The sequence below is a fragment of the Podarcis vaucheri genome (genome assembly GCF_965113315.1).
Source record: "Podarcis vaucheri genome assembly, chromosome: 5".
Taxonomy (NCBI): Eukaryota; Metazoa; Chordata; class Lepidosauria; order Squamata; family Lacertidae; genus Podarcis; species Podarcis vaucheri.
The window spans coordinates 104,483,223-104,511,065 of record NC_138763.1 but is presented as its reverse complement, the minus strand read 5'-3'; the positions used below and the strand labels follow the sequence as shown (position 1 = coordinate 104,511,065).

The 27,843-nt window shown below is 44.4% G+C and overlaps 1 protein-coding gene across 1 annotated transcript in view; it reads left to right on the top strand.

The window, feature by feature from the left end:
• Positions 1-5,889: 5,889 nt before the first annotated feature.
• The window catches only part of DUSP16 (dual specificity phosphatase 16), a 55,824-nt gene continuing 33,870 nt past the window's right edge, over positions 5,890-27,843 (top strand). Inside the window, exon 1 of the mRNA XM_082223129.1 lies at positions 5,890-6,039. The gene's annotated coding sequence lies outside the window, so the exon portion shown is untranslated. The remainder of the gene's footprint in view (positions 6,040-27,843) is intronic.

Here is a 27,843-nt window from a genome sequence, read left to right as displayed (position 1 = left end):
TCACTACTGGGAAAACCATAGCTTTTACTATACAGACCTTTGTTGGCAAGGTGATGTCTCTACTTTTTAAGATGCTGTCTAGGTTTGTCATTGCTTTTCTCCCAAGAAGCAGGCGTCTTTTAATTTTGTGAGCTTCAGACCATATTTTGCGCTCTCCTCTTTCACCCTCAATAAAAAGATATTTAATTCCTCCTCACTTTCTGCCATCAATGTTGTGTCATCTGCATATCTGAGGCTGCTGATATTTCTTCCAGCAATCTTAATTCCGGCTAGGGATTCATCCAGCCCAGCCTTTCGCATGATGAATTCTGCATATAAGTTAAATAACCAGGGAGACAATGAAGCAGAAGTAGATGTCTTTCTGGAACTCTCTAGCTTTCTCCATAATCCAGTGCATGTTTGCAATTTGGTCTCCGGTTCCTCTGCCCCTTCGAAATCCAGCTTGCACTTCTGGGAGTTCTCGGTCCACATACTGCTTGAGCCTTCCTTGTAGAATTTTAAGCATAACCTTGCTAGTGTGTGAAATGAGTGAAATTGTGCGGTAGTTGGAGCATTCTTTGGCGCTGCCCTTCTTTGGGATTGGGATGTAGACTGATCTTCTCCAATCCTCTGGCCACTGCTGAGTTTTCCAAACTTGCTGGCATATTGAGTGTAGCATCTTAACAGCATCATCTTTTAAAGTTTTAAATAGTTCAGCTGGAATATCATCAGTTCCACTGGCATTGTTATTTGCAGTGCTTTCTAAGGCCCATTTGACTTCACTCTCCAGGATGTCTGGCTCAAGGTCAGCAACCACACTACCTGGGGTGTACGAGACATCCATATGTTTCTGGTATAATTCCTCTGTGTATTCTTGCCATCTCTTCTTGATGTCTTCAGCTTCTGTCCTTACCACTTTTGTCCTTTATTAGGTCCTTACCACTTTTGTCCTTTATTATGGTAATCTTTGTACGAAATGTTCCTTTCATATCTCCAATTTTCTTTTCTTTTCTTTTTTTTAAAAAAGATATTTATTCAAATTTTCAAAGTATTACAGAGTAAAAATAAAAAAATAAAAAAATAAAAAATACAAAATAAAAATGGTTAAAAACAACTCATTCTTTCCATTACTTATTTTTCATTAGCTTATTTCCCGGACCTCCTCACGCCTCCCTTTCATAGAATCATAGAGTTGGAAGAGACCACAAGGGCCATCGAGTCCAACCCCCTGCCAAGCAGGAAACAGTTGTATTCCAGTTGAGTTTGTTGGTTCAGCAAATCCTTACCCTCTTTGTTTATCCTAATCATTAATCTTAAAATATTATAACATTAAATTTTTGCCTATTAATAATCCATTTTTCATATTCCCTTATAATATTACAGCTGAAAACCACTAAATTTCTATCCAACATCCATATCTCCAATTTTCTTGTACAGATCTCTGGTTCTTCCCATTCTGTTGTTTTCCTCTATTTCTTTGCATTGCTCGTTTAAGAATGCCTTCTTGTCTCTCCTTGCTATTCTTTGGAAATCTGCATTCAATTTCCTCTATCTTTCACTATCTCCCTCACATTTTGCTTGCCTTCTCTCCCCCGCTATTTGTAAGGCCTCGTTGGACAGCCACTTTGCTTTCTTGCATTTCCTTTTCATTGGGATGGTTTTCGTTGCTGCCTCCTGTATAATGTTGCGAGTCTCCATCCATAAAAAACTAAAAAGGGTTAAAACAGAAAGCACATATCAAACTCTATAAGGATCCAAAAAAAAGCTAAGAGAGTCTAAAATAAGGGTTCGGAACATTAGACAACAGTAAAGGTAAAGGTAAAGGTACCCCTGCCCGAACGGGCCAGTCTTGACAGACTCTGGGGTTTGTGCGCCCATCTCACTCAAGAGGCCGGGGGCCAGCGCTGTCCGGAGACACTTCCGGGTCACGTGGCCAGCGTGACAAAGCTGCATCTGGCGAGCCAGCGCAGCACACGGAACGCCGTTTACCTTCCCGCTGGTAAGCGGTACCTATTTATCTACTTGCACCCGGGGGTGCTTTCGAACTGCTAGGTTGGCAGGCGCTGGGACCGAGCAGCGGGAGCGCACCCCGCCGCGGGGATTCGAACCGCCGACCTTTCGATCGGCAAGCCCTAGGCGCTGAGGCTTTTACCCACAGCGCCACCCGTGTCCCCTAGACAACAGTAGAAGAGCATAAAAGGTTAATACAGTGCTTTTTCTGGGGGGAAGCAGGGGTACGCATACCCCTAAACAATTTGTGAATCTAAGTTTGGCCTCATTGAGGGGCAGTATTTCAATATGAGTAGGAAAATGAGGGTACCCCTAAACATTTTTTTTAGGAAAAAAAGCAGTGGGTTAATATATATAAGACTATAGCTATCAGTCTACAGAGCACTCTAATACAAGTGCTCATTATATCTAGTTTGTGGCACAGGTCATCATTCGATGAATTTTGAATGCTGCTGTGCAAAATCTGGCAACGTTGTATGTTGTAGCAGGGTTGGTATCTCAAGGCAGCAGGGAGGTATAGAATTGTCCTATGCACCCTGGGTACTTATGCAGTGACGGTAAGGTGAGGCTAGTACGAATGTCTCTGTAATAAAGACACTGGAGAAGCACATGCTCTGTTGTTCTATTTGTCCAGTCACAGGGGCATTGTCTCTCCAGGTAAGCAATCTTCCTGTATCAGCCTTCAAGGACAGCGGAGGGGAGGGCATGAGCCAAGGTAAAGGCCCTCCTGTGTTTAGGGACTTTATGTTTAGCTAGATATGCCATAGGGGAGGCAGAGTACCTGGAGGATTCATTGGCAATAAAAGTTGGGGTCCTGGCTAGATCCAGTCAGCGCTCAGTGTCTACAACATGTTCCTCTATGAGAACTTTGGCCTGTTCGTATCCCATGCTGAGTAGCAAACCTGGAGAGAAGCTCAGGGTTGAGATTTTAGTTGCCACTGCCTGCTTCCATGTGGATTGGAAATCATCATTCATAGTTAGTGGGGCAAATCCAAGGGGAAATAAAGATAGTCTGAGCCAGTAGTTGAGTATGGTCACCCACACTCTGGCCTCCACCTGTCCCTAGTCTCAGGGTGGCATTAGGGACACATTTTGGGATTTGCACAAGTTCTAGGGGTGCAAAAATGGAGAAGGGGCCCAGCTGGGCACCATAGAGAAGTTGTGCTATTGGTTTGGCTTCAAATAATTTGCATGCTGGAGGTATATAGTGACCATCTCGTTTTAAGAAATTTAAGGATTGCAGATGAGCTCCTCTGAGCAATATCAGCAACATAACCCCCCTGGGCCGCCAGCAGAATGAAAAACTACCCCCAGATATTTGAAACAAGAGGCCTGCTCAATCTTGTGGCCATCTATGCTCCAAGAGCAGCTCATAGGCCGTTTGGCAAATGCCATGATCTTAGTTTTCTGATAGCTGAGTTCTAGCTGGTCCTCCTTGCAGTACTGTCAAAATAAAGAAATTCCTTCCAGTAGCACCTTAAAGACCAACTAAGTTAGTTCTTGGTATGAGCTTTCGTGTGCATGCACACTTCTTCAGATACACTGAAACAGAAGTTGCCAGTGTATCTGAAGAAGTGTGCATGCACACGAAAGCTCATACCAAGAACTAACTTAGTTGGTCTTTAAGGTGCTACTGGAAGGAATTTCTTTATTTTGACTATGGCAGACCAACACGACTACCTATCTGTAACTTGCAGTACTGTGTTAGTGCTCTCAGTGCTCTTTTGAACCCAATAGGTGTTCTTGAGAGTATTGCTGCATCGTCTGCATACAGCAGAACAGAGATGAGATGTGTCTTCCAGCAAGCTTTGGGGAGTGAAAGTTCATGTTGTGGAGATGGCCCACCATGGAATTAATGTAAGCCTTCACAATCTACTTTTCAGTTCTCCAGAGGCACATGTGTGAAAGAGGATGTGGATTCAATGGTCTTATTTGACAGGGCTTTTATTAAAAAAATTCATACACATTCATGAATCACTCTACCTAGAGTGGCAAACAACCTTGGCCCCGCACTTATTGTAAATGCTATGAAGATGAAAGCTTTAAAAATGATTGTTAACTCTGCAATCTTTCCAAGAGTTTGTGCTCATTTTGTTTCCCTCCAATATGTAGGAAGCAACAGATGTTTTCAATACGACAATGGGGAATGATTTTAGTTCCTTCAAATGTAAAATAAATCACTTCAGGTAATTTGCAAACTACTTCTAAAGATGAATTAAATCTGTAAGTCATTGCAGGTCAGCATTTGTTTCTTCCTCACATCATTGGAAAAAAATGTGCCATTAGTTATTGTAACATGTATATCCATGTTAGATGGTTATATGCATCATTAGATAAGTGAATAAAGGAACAATCTGTTAATATTTTTTAGGTAACACGATTAAATTAAGATATAATTCATTCCTTCATGAGACCAAAATTGAATTTTGATATTTTCCCTGTCATCAATGCAGATTGCAAAATCTCGATTGGTTAGAACGTGCACTTGATTTACAGCACAGGGAGGAAGTTAATAGTTGATCTTTATGATTAGGATGATCTTCTTTCCTTGGCTATCACTCATAGCAGAGTAAGATTTACTTCCATGAATATGGTCTTAACAGTTTACGGTGGTACAAACCATGGCAGGGGTCGGCAAACTAAGGGCCGCGGGCCAGATCAGGCCCAATTGCCTTCAGGATCCGGCCCACGGACTGTCTGTGGATCAGCATGGGGTTTCTGTTTGTTCAGGCGGTGCCATCCCGCTCCCTGCGCCATTCCATTCCTCCCCTCCCTCACACAAACCACGGCAGCGCCTCCTCCCTCCCTCCTCCTGGCTTCTCCCCGCCCTGCCTAGAGGAGGAAGGGGGCTGGGCTGAGCTGGCTAAGCATCATTTTAAGCAGCCCCTTTTAAGCCAGCCCTTTCGCGCCACTCATGCCCCCCCATGCCCCTGTGGGCCAGAGAGCAGAGCGGACGAGCTCCCTCTGCCTACTCACGAGAAGCAGCAGCAGTAACAGCCCCTGGGAAGGTAAGAGCAGTGGCTGGGTCTAGGGGGAGGACTAACTGCCCCCCTCGCCTCTTTTTCCAGCCCCCCCCGGCCTGCCACAAGGTCTGAGGGACAGTGGACTGGCCTGCGACCTCTGCTCCCTGGGGTCAGCCTGACACTCCTTTGCCCCTCAGGTGTGGGGACAGAGGGCCTCTCCTCCCCCCCCTCCAGCTGCTCGCTACCACGTGCAAATCTAGACCAAGTGCAGCTGCAATCCGGGCTCGCCCTCCCAGGAGACCCTCTGGGTACTTTTAGGATCAAGGCCTTTCTTGCACGCAGCCCTGGCCCTTCCCCAATGTGACTTGGCACTTTAGAAATGCTCTGACACATTACAAACATTGAAAGAAGAAAGGGGGGGGGGAGAAGGGAGAGCAGCAGCAGCAGCAGCAGCGCGAAAGGGAGGGAGGGAGGGAGGGAGGGAGGCCTCTTTCCGGCCCCGCGAGGAGAGCGGAGGGAGCCGCAGCCCCGGCCGGGCGAGTTGGCGGAGCTGCCCGGGCTCCTCTGGCTCCCGGTGCCTGGGGGGCCGGTCTCTGCGCAGGCGAGGCTGGCCTCCCTCCCCCTCCCCCCTCGGCCTGGGAGCCGCCCTCTTCCCTCAGGCGGAGCTCATTCCCGGGGATTGGTTTCCAATGACGCCATCGCTTTTATTTTTACACCGATGACCTCATCCCCGCGGCGGCGGCAGCGGCGGCAGCAGCCTGCAAGTTGACTGACCAGCCCGACTCTTCCCTCCCTCCCCGTTTGTTTTGTTCCCCACATTCAGTTATTAAACGTGCTGGCTCCCCCTTTCCTATGAGCCGCGGCTTTGGAGAAGGCGACCGGGCGACGGGTTCCCCGGCTCCCCCCGAGTCCTCTTCCGCGCTTCCTCCCTCGCCTTCCTCCTCCTCCTCCTGCTGCTGCTGCCCTCTTTCTCTCAGCGGAGAGGGGGGTCCCGCCCCCCCCCCGCCCCCCGAGGAGGCTCCGAAGCGCCGCCTGGCAGAGTCAGAAGAGGCTGAGGGCAGCTGCCAGTTTAGAAAGAGGGAGACAAGTAAGTCTTGGTGGGGAGGGCGAAGAGGAGAAGGGGGTTGGCAAGGAAGGGGGGGGGAATGTTGTCCTGTGCACCCCCCCCCCAATATGCAGTTCTGGGGTCACTGCCTGGAAGCCACATGGGGGGGGGAGAGTTCTACAAAATGTTTGGTGTGTCCCTCTCCCTCTAAAGAAAATGGAAAAGAAATAAAAGGTTCTCCACCCCCCCTGTTAAAGCACAGAAACAGCCCTGGATTTCTTAGAAATATCTTCACTCCATGTCTTCTCCATTGCTGACTTGAGTTAAACGCCTGCTCTTCCTCCTTTAAATGGTTCTGCTGTAAAATAGTTTTATTATTTCACACACACACACACACACACACAGTTATTTCAGATGGGATGAGAAACTACATATATGCAAAGATTTTGTGTGTGCTTCTCTGTGTGAGAGAAAGTTATATTCTTTTATATTCTTGCTACTATTAGCATTGTTTTATGATCTCTCGTTCCTTTTCTGTTCCTTATGTTCTCCGGTTGCTTTGGGGGTTGGTTTGTCCTTTAGGATTTTTATCTGTTGTTTGTATGAAGTCCCCTCTCATGGAATCAAAGAGGATCAGTGTGAGGCGCCGCTAAAAAAAATATTTAAATTAAATATCTTATAAGATCTTTTAAAAAATGATCTTTTGTTTTTCAAATATCTGGGCACCTGTTCCTCTAGTTTTCAGTATCATGGCCTCAGGTTATTCACAGAGGACAAAACATGCAGACTTTTACGATATTAAATCTTTTACATAGGAAAATGGGGCAGAAGAAGGAATGTGCCTCAGAAATGTAGAATTGTCTAGAGATCATGCTGGGTTAAATGTTAGTTTATTAATCATCTTATAGTACATATTTGTGTAGAAGTAAATTCTGTTGAGTTCAATGGGATTTAAGTAAGTGGGTACTCTAGGATTGCAGCTTAGTCCACAGGGAGGTGGTGGACTCTCCTTCCTGGTATGACTTAGTTGAAATTCTTGCACTGCACTTGATGCCTCTTCCAACTCCAGAGTCCTGTGATTCTAGGATGTCTGGATAATGTGTAATGCACACAATTAGTGCTGCTTCCCTTTTCTCCCTGGCGAAACGGCTGTGCCTATATCAGCTGCTCTAAAGTCTCCTTATCAGTTAGACTCTATGCTGGAAGCTTCACCTGGTGAATTTCTGCTTATCAAAGGCTAGGGGGACCCTCCTCACAAACATTCGTTATTCTTGCTTCTAGTCTTTATGAGGAAATATAATGGTTTTGACTCATTTAAATAAAGTGCTACATGTATCTAGTTCCACTAAAGTACCATCCCAGAGAGATTGGAACACTTTTAAGAAAACTCTGTATTGCAGTAAAAGAAGCAAAGAGAAATACTGCAGTTGGTGACTAACCTGTTGTTTTCTGTTCAGGTATTAGCTGATTTTATTTTTAATTTTGGTCACCCTCATTTGGCTGATAGTTTTAAAAAAATTGTAGGGCCTTCTGCAAAAATGTCATTGGCAGAGAGAGAAATATCTTAGCTAGTTGATATTTTGCTGAGTAAGGCATGTGCAGTAATTCTGTTGCAGACAGTTCTGGCCCACAGGCAGAGGTTTAGTTTCACTTACTAATTTTATGTAAAAAGAAATATATTGAGCTGTTAATTCTCAATCCATACATAGTTGTCTGGAAACACAGTACAGTAGTTCTACATTGGTATGTTCAGGATTGTAGCCATTGCAATACTTTACTTCCATAATACTTAGAAATTATACCAGTAGATGAGTAACTTGTGAATTGACAATTTGGACAAAACAGGACTTGAGGGAAATTATCATATACATGTTGAAGGCAACAAAGTTTTAATGCTTACCTTAGGGCGGGAATTGGTTTGTTTTTAAATTGCAAATATGTACACCTGTTTGAAATAGATGTCTAATTAATAAAATGTTGATTTCAGAAAAGATAATCTGGCAGCACAATATAACCTACATTACATACATGGCTGTCATGAGTGAGAATAAACTTACCTGATCATGGCAATTGGACATCAACTTCTCCATGCAACTTTAGGGCATGCTCATGTCTGCAGAGATTGTGTGCAGGTTGGAACTGACTGTGTGAAGAGTGCTGACATTAGGTGTGCAGGAATCAGTTTATTAAGGGCCTTAGTTTTATTATCAAACTGCTCATATCATCAAGATGTTTCTCCTGAAGTTCAGCTGGATACTTCTTAATTGTAACCCGAGCCCTTTAGATCTTGTCTTGGGGCAAAAAGAACAAGTCTTTGCCCCCTTTTTGTGGCAACCCTTCAGGTATAGTATTCCCCATCACTCTTCTCCAGGCGAAACATAGTCAGTTTCTTTCATCTTTCCTCCTAGGACTTGTTTCCATACCATTGAACATTTCTGTTGTTTGCTTCTGAATCCATTCCATATGCATATACCTTTCTTAAAGTGTGGTGCTTGGAACTGGACATAGTACTCCAGATGCAATTGTACTAATGCAGAATAAAGTGGATATTTTACACCCCAAAACTTGGAAACTGTTCTATTAATACAGCTTAAAATCACATTATCCTTTATTGTAACTATGCTGCACGGCTGATTTATATTTGGCTTGTGATTGACTACGATCCCAAGTTCCTTTTCACATGTAGCACTGCCAAGGCAGGTTTCTCCAATCCTGCATGTTTTATTTTAGTTTTAGCCTAAATGCAGAATGTTGCATTTCTCTCTCTTTTTAAGTTGGTTTCATAGAATCATAGAATTATAGAGTTGGAAGGGACCCCAAGGGTCATCTAGTCCAACCCCCTGAAATGCAGGAATCTCAGCTACAGCACCCATGACAGATGGAGAACCAACCTCGGCTTAAAAACCTCCAAGGAAGGAGAGTCCACAACCTCCCAAGGAAAACTGCTCCTTTGTCGAACAGCTCTTATTATCAGAAAGTTCTTCCTGATGTTTAGTCAGAATCTTCTTTCTTAAGATTTCCTTTTCCTTTTTGTCTGTTTCAGGCCAGTCTCCTATCAAAGTCATTTTGAATTTTATTGCTGTATTCTGAGGAGGTGTTAGATGTTGCTCAGAGTTTTTGTCATCTCTAAACTTGATAAGGATTTTCTCTGCCCCATCACCCATAGGCGCCGACTCCATGGGGCTTGAGGGGGCTCGAGCCCCCTCAAAAAAATTTGGGGGGGGGCTCAGCCCCCCCAATAATCTCGGGCGGGCGCCCTTCCAGCAGAGCGCCGCCGCCGTCCCCCGCCTCCTCCTCACCTGCTCCTTCGCCAGCTAGCCAGCCAGCCGCGCGCCCTAATCGGAGGCACTGCCGGAAATCCCGCGAGAACAGGGGAATCCCGACTGGCCACACCTCCCAGCCAGCCAATCGGCTGGCTGGGGGCGTGGCTTACCCTATTTAGGGCCGGAGCCACTTTATTTGCATATTCATGAGCTTATTTATTATTCATGAGCTTTCCCGGGCCCCCCCAATATTTTTTCTAAGTCCGCGTCCCTGCCATCACCTAAATAATTGAATGACATCTTGAAAGGTTTTGGGCCCAGAACAGAGCCTCCCCCATTTGATGGGAAATCATAGATAAGCACTCATTGAGTATTGTTTGTATCACCATCTATACTACAAGATGATTCGATCCAGAGCATTCCTACAATCCACCAAGATTTTTTAAAAGAGATAAAATTTATCTGGCAGGATCTATTCTTGACAAATCCATGCTGCTAATCACAACATTGTTAAAACACTTAGAACTTGACTCCTGTGCGCATCTTTATAACAATAATGCAGCCAGAATAACTGCTGAGAGAGTCCTGCACATTACCAGAATACACTGTGGATGGAAATTATTCCAGATATTCCAATCCAAAATGAAATGGTGTCATTCATGTTGTGCTTATACCCTTCTCGATACTTCTTAGCTCATATACTTTCATCTTGGTTTTGCAATGGTCATTTGCTTGGGTGCTTGTGGCAAGTGAGAATTGCATCCAGGTGACAACAACTATTTTAAAAGATTGTTATGACATGTTCAAACAAATGGCTTAACGTTGAAGATGTGTAGGCCAGCGGGTTCATAATTTTTCTGTGGTCTATTAATTGGCTATTAACGTCTGTGAATTTATTTGCAAGGCAGGTTTCAGCCAAGTTTGTAGCACTCTGTCAGAACTGGCTTCAGGTTCTCATGCTGAGTAATACTTATTTCCCAAAGATTTGGTCAGTTCTGCATGGTTATAAGTGGTCAATATGAAAAAAATAAATAAAGGTACTGCATTATTCAATTGTTAAGTATGACTGTTTACCAAAGGATTATTTGAGCAAAAATATCTATATCTGTAGCTAGCTATGCTCGCATACCACACACAAACACTGATTTTATTTTATTTTTAAATAACTTTCCAAATTAGCTGTTACCAAACAGTAACTAATATATTGGAGTCATTGTTGCTTTGACTTCTTTAATCTGCTCTGTGAGCTGAAGCTGTTGACAAGGCAAACATCGTATAGTACAGATTCACAATGAGTGTTTACTGTGCAGCATGTGCTCCTTAAAGTGCGCACTGCAGCAGCACATGAATTGATGGGATCTCCCCTCCCCACACCCACCTCTAGATCATTTTGGTAATCTCTTAATCAAATATATGAATGTGGATCTGGGGGCAGTAAAAAACACTACTCAATATTTTCTGTGGGTAGTTTAGAATGTTGAAAGTGCTTCATGACACATGCCAGTAATCCTTCTGGCAATTCTGTAAGTTGGCCATTATTATTGTCTTTATATGGCTGGTTATAGAATGAATCTGAGAGAAAAGTGAAATTTGAAAGCATACTGGCCCCTGCTTAGCTTTGCAAATGTACTACGTAGTAGATTTCTAGAGTCCGTGGATATACATCTATCCTTCACACGCATATCCACCAGTGTCCCAGTGAGTGTGAAGCAATTCTGACTCCTGCACGAATTCCCTCTCTCGTCTTCTTGGCCCCATAAGCCCCATAAGAGCAGTATAGTAGCACCCTCAGGCCATCTGCTCTGAGTCTTCTCAGCTTCCAGTTTTGTTCAGGTCTAGCTTGGCTTTGTAAATGTGAGACAACTCACCATTTTTTCCTCACCTCCTTCTGTTGTCAGTACTGCCCTCTTTCTCTTCTCTCCCCTTTTTCCTTCAGCCTGTAGCTCTGGTGCTGATACTGCACCCTTTAAACCATGCTGTATCTGTTTGTGTTTTCCTGTGAGCATTGACCTTGTAAGCTGCAAGTAGCTTAGCTGTTGTTTCAGCAGCAGTCTGAGATGAATTCTTCCAAGTCAGAGGACGACATGGCAGCCTTGGGCCAGGCAGCTGCTAGCACCACAGGCTGTTCTTGTGAAAGTGCCCGGCTGCAGGGGGGCACGTTGGCCAGTACTGCTATGCTGCCCTCTCCGCTGCTGCTTGCCAGACAGGGATGGGGCAGAACAGGAAGGCAGCAAGGGCAGGAATGCACCAGTTTGCTGGCAGGCGCAAGTGCAGGTTCCCTTACAGTGGCGTAGCTGGGGCTTTTCCCACCTGGGGCAGTCACTGAGTTTGCCTCCCCCTCACTGTTCCTCATCTGAGAGCCCCACAGCCAGCATGCCAAGTGTGGTCAAACAAAACCAGGCTTTCTTGCACCCGGGTCAAAGACTCCGTTAGGCCCCCACACCCACCTTCCAGCACACATTTGCATACACAACACGCACATCTACACACCCCTCGACACATTTGTTCTTAAAGCACATTAAAAAATAGATCTCCTCAGAGACTAATTGATCATTGGAAGAATCCTAAGAAGTAGTATGACTGTAAAAGTAAATTGTTTGTCTTTAAGTTAGTTGGTCTTTAAGGTGCTACAGGAAGGAATTTTTTTATTTTGTTTGTCAAAAGTAGAACTTCCATGTGCAACAGTTATAATTATAATTATTTATACCCCACCCATCTGGCTGGGTTTCCCTAGCCACTCTGGGCGGCTTCCAACAAAATATTAAAAATACAATAAAACATCAGACATAAAAAACTTCCCTAAACAGGGCTGCCTTCAGATGTCTTCTAAAAGTCAGCTAGTTGTTTATTTCCTTGACGTCTGATGGGAGGGCGTTCCACAGGGTGGGTGCCACTACCAAGAAGGCCCTCTGCCTGGTTCCCTGTAACCTCACATCTCACAGTGAGGGAACCGCCAGAAGGCCCTCAGAGCTGGACCTCAGTGTCTGGGCTGAACGATGGGGAAGGAGACGCTCCTTCAGGTATACTGGGCCGAGGCCATTTTCAGATTATCTACCTGAGGTCTATCTGAGTAAATCCTGTTGGACTCAGTGGGACTTATTTCTGAGTAATTATGCTTAAGATTGCAGTATACGACTGCACAATCTTTACACAGTTGCCTAGGCGTAGGCTTCATTCAGTGGGACTTCTGCGTAGACATGTAAAGACTTGCAGTATAAAACTCTAAAGAATAATATAAAAGAATAAACAACAACAGAATAAACAATCCACAAGTTTCTTTTAAAAAATACTGGCTGCTGATCCACTGCAATTAAAGAATTTAAAGTGGATTGGCTACATTTTCCTTCAAAATTAAAGGAAGGGATGTCAGCATCACATTTCTTTCATTGCAGGTATTTTATTTTCAGTATAAACAAGACTCAGTTTTTGTAGCTGATTGTTTGCAGCAGTGCCCTCATTATGTATTCACATGGTGTAAACATGTATGTGGACCTCTATATCCAAACACACACACACACACACACACACACACACACACACTATAAGCAGGCAACACTCGAAAGTGCTTATCTTGTGAACTTGCCATTTAAATTATTTAATATCATGACAAAAGATTCTGTTTCCAAAAAGGATAGGGGGTGGTGGTCTGATTTCTTCACCACTTTTAATTGATCTCTGAGACGTTGAGGCGAAGAAAACAAGAAGAAATGATATTTCAGGAGGTTGGCTGGGTTGTGTACACATTACTGTTTACTCCCACTTTGCTTGGAGGGCAGCCTTCCCCCCCCCACCCCTTCCTCTCTCCAGGTTTTCTTTCCCTCACAGTTGCAAAACCAGAGAGAGCAGCAGCCCACCCTTCTGCTTCAAAGGAAAAGAGTTAGTTGCCAGGTAGGAAGAGTGCCAGCACAGCGAAGGAGCCGTCCCGTGGCTCCCCACCACCACACTCCACCGGCCAAGTGCCCCCTGGGGCAGTGCGCCCCACCTGCCCCTCCCTAGCCCCTCCCTGTGCTCCTCACCACTGCCAGCCCAGCAGCCCACACTCTTACCACCTCCCTACCCCCTTCTACCCCAGTTCCTGCAAGCTTTTGTGGTACCTCACATCATACTCTGTGTCTTCAGCTGCTTCTAGTTTCTTAGGTGCTTCTGGGGCTGGCTCAGAGTGCAATTCCCTGTCCTTCTTTGTGCCTCCAGTCTCATCCCTGAAGAAAGGGCGTCTGACCTGTCATCATAATATTGAGGGCATTGACTTATGTATCCAAGATCTTACCTCGTGTCAGCCTGGTGTCTTTTGTGCTCTCATTTCTTGACTTCCTCTGGGCATGTTTAGGCAGCCATACTCTGTGTATGATACTTTAAGACCATGCAAAAGTTGCTTTGAGACAGCTGCTTGCATTAAGCACGGACATAGCAACATTGAAGCTGCTTCCCACATCGCAGAGGTCTGTGAGCATGTGATTATGGAGCTGCCTTACACTGAACCAGACCATAGGTCCATTCTAGACCATGATTTTTGCTCTGGCTGATGGTTGCTCTTGAGAGTCTTGAGCAAAGGCCAGTTTCTACCTTTCTACTCGATCCTTATTAATTGGCGATTTCAGGGATTGCATATTCCGAGCATTTACTATTTATTTATTTAGATGGCTTACAGCTACCTTTAAATAGTACTTAAGGTGACTATGAAGATTTAAAAACACAAGAAAAACCCTTTAAAACTGTTGGAAGAAGAAGAAGAAGAAGGAGAAGAAGGAGAAGAAAGGAAGGAAGGAGAGAGAGGCGGCAGTATGGTAGACATTGTTTCATTTATAGCATTTCTATATTGCGTTTTTATCAGTGATTAATGAAAACATCAGAGTCTGTGTAAAAACCAAGGCTTTACCCGAAGGGAAGGAACCAGTTGAGCAGGAAAGCCAAAGACTCATGACCCACATGGCCACACAAGATTTCACAAGGAAGCAGAGTTCAGCTCTGGTAAATGTCCCTTTTTAATGCTTCACAGAAACACTTGCCCATAAAGAAACACAGTGTTGCTCTTGGGCTTGATTTAAGGACAAAAGTACCTGTGACATGTAAATCTGTGCAACAAAGCAGTGGTTTTTTTCCTCCTCTGGTGGCCCTGAAACGATGGAATCCTGATGGAAGTTCATTTTATCACTTGTTTCTTTTGGGAAGTAAATAAAGACGTTCCTATTTCCTACTTGAATTTATCTTATTTCTGCTGCTGATTTCTTATGCTAGCTTTTGTGTTTTAAATTGGCTTTTATGTTTTTTGTGTATTTTGATTGATGTTCTTACTTTGTAAACGGACTTTGAAATTTGCTTGAAGTGTTGTTTATCAGTGGCATTGAGAGCAGACATCTCCTTTCCTACTTCTGTCAAGTCAGCTCTGGGAGGGGCAGCTCAGAAGAAAGAAGGGGCGCTTGGCTTTTCAGCTGTTTTCCCTTCCCTACTAGGGTCCCGGGTGCAAAGCCTTGATCTATGGATAAAGAAGCTTGGTGAGGCGCTCACACTTATTATGAAAGCATCCTTCGCTGGGTGTGTGAAAAATTAAAATGTTATTCAGGGAAGCTTCTGCTTCTAATAGCTGTCATTCCTGCTATTAGTTTTCTTGGGTGGGGGGTGGGTGGGCAATGGATGCAATGACTTATTGGCAACTGTTAGAACTCCCTAGTGGAGATCTTTTTGGCTCTCTCTTCAATGACTGTAGCAGGTCCACGTTTTGGAAGAGGAGAAAAGAATTTAGGCTGGAGGCTTGTGTGTGAGAGAACAGGGTTTGTCCTTTCCTTGTGCTCCATTTGTGGTTTGCTACTGAGCCAAGAGTGAGCTACTCAGAGTTGGCTCTGAATAGACTGGCAGGCTTCCATTTTGTGTCTCTGTGAAATGCTCTTGTAGATTTTTAATAACTGAGGTGGGATTTAAGAAGAAAGAGGGGAAGGAAAGAAAATTGTAATTAGTTTCCAGAGTAAAGAACTGCCCCCAGCCCTCCCAATTTTGTTTTACTCAGCAACCAAGTGGTGGGGAGAGTGATTTTCCTCCAAGATGTCTTACTTCTGCCTCTGTTTTCTCTCTCACTCCTTTGGGCTTCCTCTTGAGCATGGACCAGCTGATGTTCACAGCCCATTGGTAGGATTAGGGTGTGAGTCACTTGATGCAGTAATTGCCAAAATTGTCTAGCCACAGATTTTGTCCAGTGGAGTTGCCAAATTAGCTAGGCAATAAGGCATCATTGGAAGTAGTCACTTCTAGTATCATTAAGCATTAAATTCTGCTGACTTTCACAAACATTTAAAGTGTTTTATGAATAAATTACAGAAATATAAAAATAAAGTTAAAATGCTTTTATATTATGAACCACCCTGTCCATAAGTAAGTTGCAGCCGAGAACAACTCAAACAGCCAATATGACATAAGTATTCTTCGGGCAGCTGGCTCTCCTTACCTGATAAAGTACTCAGCACTCCTGCCCCAAATACCGCTGCAACTTCCGGGGATTTGTAGCCCAAAGAGTGGAGGTAACAAGATGCTGAAGCAAACGTTATGGATCTCTGACCCCATGCAATAACAGGGTCATGTCTGGACAACCAGGTCATCCCTAAGACTAGTTCTGAAGACAAAAGTTGGGATGAACTGGGGAGTGAACAGCAAAGTGAAGAAGAACTGGAAGAGAGAGAGAGCTAACAGACTCTCTCTCACTGGAAAGTGTCCAGCCTATCCGCCCAAGGTCACGGAGAGCAGATAAGGTAGCTCCACAAAAAGCATATGGTTGCAAGATCAGGTTGCAAGAGGCGGAAGTAACTAGGGAGGAAGTGGGTGGAAACCTTAATTGGTCATTCCGAGAATGGCTGCTTTCTTCTTTTGCTGTGATCATTAAAGACTCTTTAAATGGTAAGTGACGCTTTTTGCTTTGTCCTGCTTATCTATGGTCAAAGGTGGGGTGAGAAAGCCAAGCTCCCAAAGTCTGACAGGTGCCTTAGAGCTTACTTATATTTAGCAATCCATTATCTTACACAGCTGCATGAAAAAGTAGCATGTTAAATGAAGCATTACTTCCCACCCCCAGAGCTAAAATAAGGTTATTTGGGGGCTGTTTTGGCCCAGTTCTGTGTTCAGATGCTCATCTCATTGACTGAATACTTAACATTTGCTGGTGGTTTCATGTGTTGATTGGTGTGTACAAGCAGGTCCTCACAGCTGCAACACAGCAGTTCTGTCTCATCTCACACTGCCTCACCTCAGATGCAACTTTCTTCACAAAGAGCACCTCTCATGCACTGTATGCAAGAAGGGGCAACATACAACTAAAGGGGTTGTGGGGTGTAGCTTCCCCTGCTACTGTATAAGGTGATGTGGCTTCCCCTAGCACTGATGTTAGATGTCCATACCTGAGCCAGGGAAATCTACATGCATAGGTTTCTGTGGCTCTGATGATATGGACTAGTGGTCATCAGGAGCAGGGGATGCTAAACAAGCTTGGAGGCAGGGCTGTTGATGGAGCCCCAGCCCTTTATATCATGTGATATCCTTCAGGTGTATGACACAGGAAGGGGGATAGGGTCTCTGAGCACTTGTACACCCGAGAAAACCTAGCTTCAGAATATTCCAGAACTTTAGCTGGAAAACCATTGCTCACTTCCTCCTTCCCCCAAAGTGAAAATCCGGCATGAGTGCCCTGCTTGAAGATTTGTTTCTAACTGCAGCATTAGCTAAGCAGAATGACAGTCTAGCCCAGTGGTTCCCAATTGGGGGTTTGTGAAATGCACCCAGGGGGTCTGTGGCCCCATTCCTTGCCTCCCCCCAAACTATACTTTGTCATTTTTGCACGGGAATGTCAGGCTTCAGGGACTCGGCTTCCTCCCCCACCCTTTGGCAGTAGATAAGCAGAACAAAGTGAAAGAAGTCTCTTAGCAGTTAGAAATTTTAATGATCACAGCGAGAGAACAAAGAATCCATTCCTCGGGGTTCCACCCACTTCCCTGTCATCACCCACTGCACTTCCCCACCCAGTACTTCCCAGCTTCTGCCTTCTGAACTATGTCTCTCCGCAAACCACTGTTCCAAATCTATACTACTTCCCTGCTCCTGGGAAGATCCAGGATCCTGATCAGGGGGAGGGGAAGGCTCCCACCCTTCCTCCTCAGTGCAGCCCTCCTCAGCACGGTACCTGACAAGTAAGATCACAAATTTTATTGTCTGTTTTAGCGCTGTGTGATTTTTCAATATGTTGGCCAAAAACGGTTTTGAAATCACACCTTGATAACGATTTTGACCTGGCAATAAGCAGCAATATATCGCTCCTTGCTTGAGGGAGAGGAGGGCTGCCAATTTCAAGGCACTGCCGATATTGCACAGTGATCTCAGCCGATCACACTGCTGATCTGAGCTGCCTTCCTTCATGCTGAGGGAGATCAGGGCAGTCAATAGCGCTGCAGCCTTCCCTCACACTGACGGAGAACAGGGCCCCGTGGCATGACCTTCCCCTGACACTGAGGCCGAGAAGCTTTTCTCAGCAGGATAACAGCAGGAGCCACAGTGGACATGCATCTCTGCTGGCTGCCACCACTGGCTTCCCCGCTGACAGAGACTTCATGCACCCCCTGTCCCCCTCCCCTCCCCCTCAAACCATGTGCTGGAGGTGACTCCGCTTGCTCTCCTTTCCCCATCCATCTGATCTCCACAGCTGCTTTTTCCCTTATCCCCCGCCTGATCTGCACACAAAAACACCCCTGCCCATTCTCCATGGCTGCTCCTTCCCTCATTCCCACTCCTGATCTCCGATTTCAGACATCATGTTATATTGGAATATTGCACTGTTTAGCTGCTGATATATCACACCATTGAACACCAGATATTACTAGTCTGTTTTCTAGTATTCCCTAAACTATCGGACTCTGTTGCCACCAGTGGGGCCTGACTTCCTCTCCGGCTGGAATCCTAGTACCTCTGAAGTCAACTGCATGAGTCTTTTGGGCACCAAACCACCTCTGGTGCATAACAGCACATAGGAGCCCATTAACGTGCCCATTCCATCATCTCAAAACATTGCTCCAAAGTTTAGTAACCTGTCTATCCTCTTCCCAAGTCAGTTTTTGCATTCATTTCTCAGTCATCAAGTGTACAATAATGTACAGTAGCCAAGTAATATATGAGCTTATATAAACCATGCCTCGGAGACGAGCAGCAGAATGCTGAAATATCCATTTCATGCTGTGCAAGTATAATGGTTTTGTAATGCATACCTAGTCACATTTGCCTTAGAAACTGATTATGTTAAAACAGCATTTTAGACTAGGCAACTCTAAACAGCTGATCCTTTTGAGCAATCCTTAGATCTAATCCTCTTTACTCATATGGTGGGATTATTCCCTAGAAAGTAGCCAATTCAGATATGAGGAAATGCCCAGTGATTCACTTATCTGTAGTTTTTATGGAGAATTAAATTCTGTTCTAAGCAATGAGGAAGTTTGGGTCTCCTTTTTGTTAGGACTTTGCACCAGTATATCAGCTGCACCAGAGTTTAATTAGCAATACTAATTAACTATTTGTTAATTAAAAATAAATAAAATTTCCTTTCTGATGATTCATAATAAATAGCATTATTATGCTAGTTCTAGAAAGGTAGCTGTATTTGACTGTCTAAGTTTGCAGCACTTTGAAGACTGATAAATTTATCGTGGCATGCGTTTTTATTGGCAAGAGTGTGTTTTGCATGTGTTATTTATCTGTCACAGTGTTAGAAAGATCTCTGGACAATCAACCCCTGAAAACAGGAATCTTGGCTAGTTTTGCTATATTTAGAATCGTTGCAGTTGTAACACTCCAAGGCCCAAGGGGCATGATTTTGCATGTATCCAGCAGTCTTGCTCGCCTGTCTGCAGTGGGCCTAAAACATCATACTCACATCTTCTCTGCTTCAATTTCACTTTGCATTTTGCTGACTAGTTATGGATTTTAACAGTTTACCTGTTGACCTTTGAAAACAGCTGAGCAGTTTTATGGAAGCTTTGATAGTGACCTTCCTAGCTGCTCTAAGACTATGCTGCATTATGTCAATAAACATGACAGCCCTGTACAAATACAGTAAAATCTTCCAGGTCAAATGTTCCCCATAACTGTTGTTGCTACATTAAACTACTGGTCTATATTTTTCTTCCTTAGTAGTTCAGAGTAATACTTGCTTTGGCCCATAATCCTTTGCTACGTGCTTGTTGGTTACATATTAATATGTGTCTTTCTTCTGTTTGCAAACTTTCCTCTTTCTGTAATAATTCTGGGAACCGAATGTTGTAAGCTTAATGATGTAACTGTGACATAACCTTGAGATAAGTGGTGATTTCATTTGGCTAATGAAATAAATCCTTGCCTTCACCCTTGGCTCCCAAAGTTGTTTTTCTGTCACCTCTTTCTTCTTATTGCCACATAAATGAGTAATTAACCATCCCAAATAAATTTCTACATTTTACAATGATGTGGTAATTTCCTCCTGTCACTTGTCATTATATGCAGAAAGGGAAATTGCTGAGAAGCTTGTACTCTCTCTTAGAGTTAACGTAAAAACATGAACTTCTCTGGGTGTCTGGAATTTTCCCAATATTTTTGCTCTGAGATCTCTGTATAACTCCTTACTTTACAGATCGTTTTTAGCCAATTTATATATAAAGTTGTCAGAATCTCACTGGGGACTTGGATGGCTCTGTCCAAATCCAGACCTATAGTTTGTGTTCAAGTTCCTGGGCTCAGATTCTGCCAGCAGCTACCTAAGACATTTCTGTCTCTTAGATGCAAGATGAGATAGTGCCCTCACCACTTGGCCACCAGTTCTACATACAGAGGCTAACTGTGTATCAGCCCTGATGATGGAACATGGTCCTCCACTTCAGCTGAGGACAATAGCCTAGTTTAGGGGGTACAGGACAGACTTTATGGCACACATGGCTCTGTCCTAAGAAGAATCCTAGTGGACCAGACCAAATGCCCTTCTTAGTCCAGCACTCGTGTTTTCACAGTGGCCAAGCCAATGCCTATGGGAGGTCTCCAAGCAGGACTGAGTGGAACAGCATTCCCACCTGAGTTCCAGCACATCAGCTTCCTGGGGCAGTCTCCTCACTGTCTAATGGCAAGGGCCAGACGAACCCAGCTTGTACTCGGCCCTGTTAAGCAAACAAAGCCCAAAAACCACATTGCTGGAAGGCCTGGTCTCAGCACTTGGCATGGCTGGGCAAATGCCAGTGCCCCAGAGGACCCAGTGAGACTGACAGCAGAGTGTAATATTTCCCTTAGAACTGTCTTTATTTATTGTAGAGCACCTGGTTTTGAAAGCACTTAGGTAATAATATTATTATGCCACCACTTCTTGGTGGTTGTATACCTGTTGGAACTTGATCATGCAGTGGCTCTTGAACTGGCAGCTTTTGTGGTGTCAGATAGGGATTCAGACAATGACTGAGCCAAATATAGATTGGCTTTGCCACTGTTTGCAGGCTTCAGCTAGTGACCCCTTCTTGGACTGTTTTGCAGGGACCCTGTAAACATTGTTGAAGTATTTGCCCCACCTTTACCTGGTGCTGTTTTTATTTCTTTTACTCTCAGGACTCCAGAGTGAGGGCAGGAAGCTTTGCCCCTATTCTGAGTTGGTTTCATAACAAAGCCACGTAACCAATGAGTTTTGGATATGAAGTCAAATCGGACCAAGGGTCAGTGCTTTCTGCTCTCACTCTGAAGTCTCATGGGTAAAAGAAAAGAAAAATTCTTGTCCTTCAAGAATCTGGAGTATGGTTGTTGGCATTCCCAAGACCACAGGCAGGAAGCAGAGGAGTGCAAAAGGTGAGCAAAGAGGACCTTTCATAAGGTCTAAGGACCCATCTAAGGACTCCTTTTTGAGCCCAAAAAGTCCAGCTAAGAAATTCTGGCTCAGGCTGTGTGTGACACCATTCAGCACTGACGAAAGGAGGCAAGTGTAGAGACAGACAAGAATGCCTCTTTACATCTGTAGGCCAGAGCAAACCAAGTGATATTTGTTTGTTGTGTTTACCATATTCACCCTAAAGTCCTAGGGTAGAAATAACACAGTTAAAACAAAAATGAGACAATATTAAATTTCATAATAATGCAGCAGTAATAAAAACCCAAGACAATGTACCTGACCTTTCCCCAAAAGTCTGAGGGAAAAGGTAGCGCTTCACTTAAGGGCAAAATTCTGATCAAACTAATTCTGACCATACTTGTTTGGTCATTATCAAGTATACACTTCCAGAGTTGATGCTAAATATATTACTTTTGATAAATGAGCCACCATAGCCACAGAAATTTGCGTCCTGGGCTTTTTAAACTCGTCTACCAATGTACTATCTGAAACCAAAGGCACACATTTTTTCCCCAGCTCTCCTACCTCACTAAAGCAACAAAAAATCCCTGTGCAATGTCTTTTGACAGGAAGCCAGTGTGACTTTCTTAAAGTCAGTGTGGTGTGTCAGGTTAAAGGCACAAGGGAATGAGAAGAGTTAAGAAAACTAAGCAGTGTTAAATGGGGCATGTTTAAACAAGAGGCTGACATCACAGGACTGAATGAACAATGCACTGTCAACTGAAAATTAAGCCAACCCACATTTTTTTCTTTCAAGTTTTGAAAACTATGCTACATAGATATAACAGTACCATATCAGTCCAACCACTTTAAAGTCCCTTTATTTTAAACAGGTTCAAGCCACACATGACATCTGCACACCAATATAGTGTCTAGGAAGCTATTCCTGCGCTCTGTGGAGCAGTTGCAGCAACTGGGGATCACTCCCCCTCCACCAGTTTATGTACCTTTCCCTGACAGAGACTATGCCTATGTGGAAGCGCCTCTGCTCTTCCCGCTTCAGTTCTCTACTGGTTCTGGGAAGCAGGGGTGCAGGAGTGTGTGGGGAAGCACCCGGCCCTTCACATGCCTTGCCCACTCTTTCTTCTCTTCCTCCCCACTGGCCACTACCTCCCTCTCCCGAGCCCAGCCCTCCTTTCCCCAGTGCAGTCCCTGATAGCATCTGGCTGGGTACTGTGGGAACAGAATGCTGGACTAGATGGGGCATTGGCCTGATCCAAGTTCTTGTGTACTCTCTAAAGTTTTATGGGGTGCACCTGGGAGGTGTATAAAATGAGGAAATGAAATTGAGTGCAAAAGCACCTAACTGATGCTGTGAATCAGCAGGGCTCTGTTGTATTTCCCATGACTTAATGTGGAGCAGCCCTGGCCAGCAGCTCTTAACACAAAAACCACTTTGACATTTGAATGAACTAATGTGGTTTATTTACAAACTTAAGTGCAAGTGAGGTTAGTTATGGACATGTGAACCAGCATTTTTGGAGGGGTGTGTGGTGACAGAAATAGCCTTCAGTGGCTGCTGTTCAGAAATGCCATTCAGATGCAAGTCTTGCAAGCTTGGGAGCTGATAACAGCAGATAACAGATCACGTAGTAAATGGTTCCTGGGTGGTATTATTTGAATGTGGAGACATGGGGCCACTGAGCCTGAATGTTCCCTGGTTTTAGCAAAGTGGTATTAAAATGTTTACTTCAGGGAACCATTCTGTTTGTTTGATGAGGAATTCTTGTGCGCTGTGGAAGAATCTGACACCTGCAAATCTGCAAACATTTCACAGACGAAAACAGGGAGGCTCCTGTGCATGAGAGTGTGGGGCAGAGGCAGCATTTAGTGGAACGGCTGTGTAGCTTCTGGATAATGATTGGGCAACACAATATAGATTTCATAAATTGTGTCATAAATATCAAAAGGGAACTAAAAGTGTGTGAAAGTATATGGATTCAGGAAACACAAAAGAAAGTACTTTTTCGCACAGTGTATAGTTGAACTGTGGAGTTTGTTCCCACACTAGATAGTGATGGCCATCAACTGGGATGACTTTAAAAGAGAATTAGACAAATTTACAAAGAATAAAGCTATCAATGGCAAATAGCCGTGATATAGCTGGGTGCCCCCCCCCCATTCCCAGAGGCAGCACAGTGTGCCTCTAATACACACTGGTAGCGGGAATTGCAAGTGGGGAGGGTGCTGTTGCGCTCACTCATGGACACATAGCTGGTCACTGTGAGGACAAAGTGTTCAACTAGATGTGCTGATCCAGTATTGCTCTTTGTATGTTGTTGAAAGCAATGAGACAAGCTACACACAAATTAAACACATACAATATGTGTTTAATTATTATGTGTGTTTACTATGCATACTATGTGATATTCGTAACATTTGGAATTCTTACCTAAAATTAAGAAGCAAGGCTTACATAATGATGGTATATCTACCACACAGATTAAAGCTCTAGCCCTCTTCTCTATGGAAATTAAGCAGGGACCTGTACCTCTGTTGTAAGCAAACTACAACTTGAGAGCATATGGATTTTGTTGTCCACACAATATGCAGTTTATTTCCCCTCCTCAAGCAGTTCTTCATAAAACATTCTGTTTGTACAACAACTGTCCCCTTCCCCTTTCTTGTTACAGGGAAGTTCTCCTTGTTTCCTGTTACGTTATATAATTTGTGCCAAGACCTCATCAGGATTCAGTCTAGGATCTGTGTTCAGTACCAGCCATGGTCAAAGCCAAGGGTGGGGCAGGGGGCATCTGTCCCCCCATCAATACAAATCAATACAGATCTGAGCTTCTGCCCCTCCCAACGAAAGCCTGCCCCCCTAACAAAAATCCTGGCTACGCCTATGGTACTAGCACTGAATCCTACAATATGGGGAAAAGATCTATGAGCATGTAAGAACACAAGAATTTCCTTCTTGTCCAAAGGTCCATCTAGTCCAAAGGTCCGTCTCGTCTTGCATCCTACAAAAGGCATCGGCCTGCCTTTGGAAGCCCTCAGGCAAGGATCGAAGACAATGACAAGTCATTAGCAGAGTGCCTTTCCCTCATTATTGAACAACTGCAGTCCGCTGCATTCATACACATTTAAAATTTGCTAGCTGTTTGCGTCGGAGCATGTACTTAGGCAGTATTTTTATTATAAGAACTGAGCCTTCAATCTTTCACCCCACACTCCTCCTTTCTTCTTCTCTCCTACACATCCAAAAAAGGGAGTCTTTTTATTTTAAACTTAATAGCACGTTGGAAAGAGGCAATTCATTCGTGTGTGTGTGTGTGTGTGTGTGTGCGTGTGCGTGCGTGTATGGTGTGTGTGTGTGTGTGTGTGTGTGTGTGTGTGTATGTTTTATTAGAACATGAGCAACCTCATTCTTGCCATTGCTCAGGAATTATAAGAAATCAGAAAATCGGTGCAGTTTTGAAATCAGTGTACTTTTGCATGCTTCAGTGTGCCATCTTGATTCCAAATAGTTCCAGTTGTATCTAAACATAGAGAAAAACCTGCTTAATTTCAGAAATGACCTCACAAATTTGGTAAAATCAGTGCAGATTCCCCCCTCCAATCTTTATTATTTTTTAAAATATACAATTATGCAACATTTATATAACACTCTCTGTTTTTGTTTGTAACAAAAAAGAAAATGTTTTTCTTCTAACATTACTCGGTATGTGGCCCCGTACCCCCTCCATGTTCTTTTTCTTAACTTCCATTGCTTCTGTTGGTCCACAGAGGTATTTTTTGTTCCAATATTCCTTTATATTTTATCCAGATCTTATATAATGATTTCATTATTAGAGGAGTCACTAAACCCCTGTGGACCTTCACCTTCTCATAAATTAGATAGGCATGCAACCCGTATCGATTATCATATCCTTCCAAATCCAACACATCTGAATCTCTTAATGTTATCCATAGAAGGAAGACCTGTGGCTGCGTGGTATAGTTCTAAATCAGGAAGTGCAAAGCCTCCTGTCTCTTTTTTATCTGTTAATAGTTGGTATTTTATTCTCGGTTTCTGCATTCAATATATTTTGCCAGTTTTTTTATCTCACAACTCAGTACCACAAATTATGTGAGAATTACAGTTTTTTACATGCTCATGTTCTTGGGTATCCATGATACAAAACTATGTATGCTGCTTTGCCAAGCATTTAAACAGATGCCCATCCTGGTCTTAAGTTTATATACTGCACAATGCAAAAATAGAGGAAGACTGAAGACACAAACCTAGCTGTTCCAGTATGTTTTGGAGGCTAGAGGAACAGAGCTCTGAAAAAATAGGTCAGTCCTGGGTGAAATGGACTAAAATATGTGGCATTTGGTTCATACAGAGCTGTGAGCTTATTATTGTGCTCTTGAATGAGTTCTAGACCACGTCCAATGCTCTCATGCAGCTGTAGATGGCAATAAATGTTCAGCAGTAGAAAGACAAGCTGTCCTTTCAGCAAAGTGTTTTCTGTCATTACTCATCCTCTGACTGAGGACCCCTCTGATTAGCTAAAAGGAATCCAGTTTGAAAACCAAATTTTAGAATATTGAAGTGTTGCTTTTAAAACAGTTACAGCATTTACTTTTCCTACTGCTGCTACAATAATTTTAATTTTTCCCTTGCTTGCTTTTGTTCCCATATTACAGTAGAAACTTTCACAAGGCATTCACAAAGAAATGAGGGGTGGGGAAAATTAACTTTAAGTAAAAGGAGACTTAGGGATGCGGGTGGTGCTGTGGGTAAAACCTCAGCACCTAGGACTTGCCGATCGCATGGTTGGCGGTTCGAATCCCCGCGGCGGGGTGCGCTCCCGTCGTTTGGTCCCAGCGCCTGCCAACCTAGCAGTTCGAAAGCACCCCCGGGTGCAAGTAGATAAATAGGGACCGCTTACCAGCGGGAAGGTAAACGGCGTTCCGTGTGCTGCGCTGGCTCGCTAGATGCAGCTTTGTCACGCTGGCCACGTGACCTGGAAGTGTCTGCGGACAGCGCTGGCTCCCGGCCTCTAGAGTGAGATGAGCACACAACCCTAGAATCTGGCAAGACTGGCCCGTACCGGCAGGGGTACCTTTACCTTTACCTAAAGGGAGACTTGCTTACAAACAATCATATGCATACACTATGACCAGGGAAATGTTTTTAAAAACATTAATTTTAAAATAGCTTTTAATATTCTTTTAGTAGACAAATTTTAGGGGGCATGGACCACCACAAAAAACTGTAGGCATTGCAATGGGGATCCTATGGAAGCAGTCAGCAAGATATGCATATATAAATACAGTGGTGCCTCGCAAGACGAAATTAATTCGTTCCGCAAGTCTCTTCGTCTTGCGAGTTTTTTGTCTTGCGAAGCATGGTTTCCCATAGGAATGCATTGAAAATCAATTAATGCGTTCCTATGGAGACTGCCTTCAGACCAGGTCCGGGGACAGTCTGTCCCCGGACCTCTTCTGAAGGCAGGCCGGGGGGGAAACGGCAAGCTCCGGGGACAGAGGTGAAGGGGCAGCGCTCCTTCGCCTCTTTCCTCGAACCTCTTCTGTAGGCAGGCGGGGGGAGAACGGCTTTTCTTCCCACCGCCAGCCTTCAGAAGGCTGTTCTGAAGGCTGGGGGTGGGAAGAAAAGCCCTTCTCCCCCCACCGGACTTCAAAAGAGCTGCGGGAAGTCCGGCGGGGGTCCAAGGGATTCCCTCACCGCCGCCCGCCTTTAGAAGCGCTCGGGGAAAGCAGCGCGCTTCGCTGCTTTGCCCAGAGTGCTTTTAAATGCGGGAGGCGGTGAGGGAATCCCTTGGACCCCCGCCGGACTTCAAAAGAGCTTCGGGAAGTCCGGCGGGGGGCCAAGGGATTCCTTCCCAGCCGCCCGCCTTTAGAAGCGCTCGGGGAAAGCAGCGAAGTGCGCTGCTTTCCCCGAGCGCTTCTAAAGGCGGGCGGCTGGGAGGGAATCCCTTGGACCCCCGCCGGACTTCAAAAGAGCTTCGGGAAGTCTGGCGGGGGGCCAAGGGATTCCCTTGAAGTCCGGCTGTCCCAGAGATTTCCCTATGGGCTTTCGTCTTGCGAAGCAAGCCCATAGGGAAATTCGTTTTGCGAAGCGCCTCCAAAACGGAAAACCCTTTCGTCTAGCGGGTTTCCCGTCTTGCGAGGCGTTCGTCTTGCGGGGTACCACTGTAACATAAAATATGTTGAGAAGAGGGATCCCCAGGAGCCATGGAACACTCTTCTAAAAATGATAATTTGCGGAGGAAAATATATTTGCGGGAGGAAGATAAGCAGCCTTGATTATTGGACAATATCCAGCTGAAATAAAATATTTCAGAGGTCTGTTTCATACACTTATTGGGTTGTGATCTTCTTCATGTGGTAAAAATTATGATGTATTGTCTTACTTCGTTGCCATCTTGGAGCCCCTTAAGCAGGCATTTGATTGAATCTCTAGAAAGCAGCTATGGACAAAACTGGCCCTTTGGGTTTGGTCAGTCAGCCAGTTACAAATCCACTGAGTGGTAGCATAGTCAAGACCACATTTTACCACTTCTTTACAAGAATATCATGGGGCACCTTGTCAAATGCCTTGCTGAAATCAAGGTAGGCTCCATCCACTGCGTTCTCTTCATCTGCCAGGCTTGTAATTCTGTCAAAAAACGAGATCAGGTTAGTCTGACATGACTTATTTTTCAGAAATCCATGCTGACTATTGGTGATCACAGCATTCCTTTCTAGGTGCTCATAGACTGTTTGCTTAATGAT